The sequence below is a fragment of the Pongo pygmaeus genome, chromosome X, assembly GCF_028885625.2.
Source record: "Pongo pygmaeus isolate AG05252 chromosome X, NHGRI_mPonPyg2-v2.0_pri, whole genome shotgun sequence".
NCBI lineage: Eukaryota > Metazoa > Chordata > Mammalia > Primates > Hominidae > Pongo > Pongo pygmaeus.
In genome coordinates, this window is record NC_072396.2 from 76,455,592 (window position 1) to 76,457,962 (window position 2,371).

At 43.4% G+C, this 2,371-nt stretch overlaps 1 pseudogene; it reads right to left on the bottom strand.

Moving 5' to 3' along the window:
• Positions 1-463: 463 nt before the first annotated feature.
• LOC129024122 (ensconsin-like) lies at positions 464-1,885 on the bottom strand (annotated as a pseudogene).
• Positions 1,886-2,371: the final 486 nt, after the last annotated feature.

Below are 2,371 nucleotides of genomic sequence, written 5' to 3' on the forward strand. Positions count from 1 at the left end.
CTTTTCCCCCATTCATTCTACTTGTAGCAGAGGTACTTACTTTTCAAGTATTACGTGGCAAAAGGTAAAATTTTTTGCCAATTTTAAGCTGTTTAGATTTAAGACCAAACTATTTATGTGAAAAAAAATCATGCCTAGTCAATCCTAGTGAATCATTTTACAGCCAAATGCTCTTGTCTTTTAAAGAATGCAGAAAATACTAATTTGCTAAGAAGGAGCACACTGGAAAAAGCGATTTTAAAGTCCTGAAGAATGAGGAGTATTTTTCTTTCTACTGATGAAAATTATTAGAAAAGCTATCCTGTCTGTTGTCTTTAGCTAGTTTTAATAAATCTTTTCAAAATGATGGTCAAGAAATCTTTAGAAAACTGGAAGAGGGGATGCTCTTTTATAGCATGAAAGGAATTCCATTAATTTTAGAAATTCTCATTAAATTTTGGCTTTGGTTCTTCAGAAGAAATACTCATATAACTTCTGCAGTCTGTTGTGTTTGAACTCTATCTACCTAAGACAGGGGCCCAAGCGTCCCTTCATGATCAAAGGCCAAAATTGGATTCAGCGGAATTTCTGGGCTCTTACTGTTGGTGACATCTAATCTGGATGGTTTCGATCCAATGGGTAAATTTATGATTTCTTCAAAATTTTCATTCTGAACAGATACTCCATTTTCATTTGGTTTTCCAAGTTGAGGGTGCTCTCCACAGTCACTTCTGATTGGTGTGAGGTAACCACATACGGGCTGGCAACTGGTTCTCCATTTCCCAGAGCATCTGTTGTACACGGAAGTATAGATAGCTCTGTTCCTCCAGAGAGAGCTCCTTTGGCTATATTGCCATTTCTCTGATCACTGGCTTTCTTATCTGTAGCTTCTGTTCTCCTGCTTCAGGGCTGTTTCTTATAGCAACCCTCATATTGTTCACCAAAGCACAATGCAGTCACATCATCTGGGGACCTCTGCTCTTTGTCTCTGCTTCAGCTCCTGCTGGGCTGATTTCTGTTTGGCCTTCTCAACTCTGCCGACAGGTTCTTTAACTTTGGTTTTTTCTTTACGAGAAGGTGGATCCATGGCTTGACTTCTGGATATTTCTTAGGAGGCTCTGATCTTTCCCGACCGAGCCGCTGGACCTCCGCTGGACCTAGCCGTTGGAGCCTCCGCCGAGTCGCAGACAACGCCTCCGGGGGTTAATCCTAGCCTTCTCCCCACTACTGGACCCAGCGCTGCGCGCCTGCCGCCCCTCCTCCTGGGCGGGGCCGCGCGCCGGGGGCAGGGGCGGAGGGCCGAGCGCCAGGAGGCTTCAGCCCTCAGGAACGGCCACGCGTGCGCAAAGAGGATGGGAGAAGATATTTTTCAAACCACACGTTTGACAAAGATTTACTTATGTAGAATCTAAAGGAAAACTTGGTAGTAAAAAAACGCAAAACCCTGGAGAGTGACATCATCAAGATGGCAGAATTGAAGGTTACTGTTCTCATCTCCCCACTGAAACACTGATTTTTACAACCATCCATAAAACAAAATAAATTTGTAATGGTTCCACAATCCAAGTAAGAGGTTACAACACTTAGGTAGAGCACAGAAATTTAAAAAAAAGATGCATCGAAAAGGGTAAAAAGATTGGGTCTATTTTACCTGCATTATTTTGCCCTCAAACCCACACAAAGCAGCACCAAAAGAGATCCCTTTGGCCTGTGAGTTTTCTCATGGGAGGAAAGAGGAAACAAAGTGAACATCCAAAGATGAAGCAAACACAAGCACCAGGCCCACTTATCCACAGGCCCTGGCACCAGGCCTGCCTGCACATGAGCCCCAGTACTAGGTCCCCTCACACTCAGATCCTGAAACCAGACTAACTCACCTGTGCAACCCAGAACCATACCTGCTCATCCATGAATCCTTGCATGAGGATCACTTGCCCATGCATCCCAGTACCATTATCACTTACTCACAGACCCTGGCAGCAGGTCTTGTCATTCTATCTGCCGGTGGACTCTGCCACTGTGTCTGCCTGCAAACTCTAACTTCAGGACCATTTGCCTACTGACTCTGATATAAGGCCTGCATGCACATTACCCACAACAACAGGCCCACTTTCCTATAAACTCTGGCACAAGGACTACCCAGAATCTCTGGCCAGGCTGACTGGTAAGGAGCTTTTCCTGATGAAGACAACCTGTAAAGTATAAAAGAGATGACTGCTTCTTCAAATGTGCAGACCTTAACACAAGGCTAAAGGATCACAAATAACCTAGGAAATATTACATCATCAAAATAACAAAAGATATTCTAGCAACTATCCCAAAAAAACTGTTGGTCAAAAGAACACAGGTAGGAAACAAAACAAAATTAGTAAAACAATACATGTATAAAATT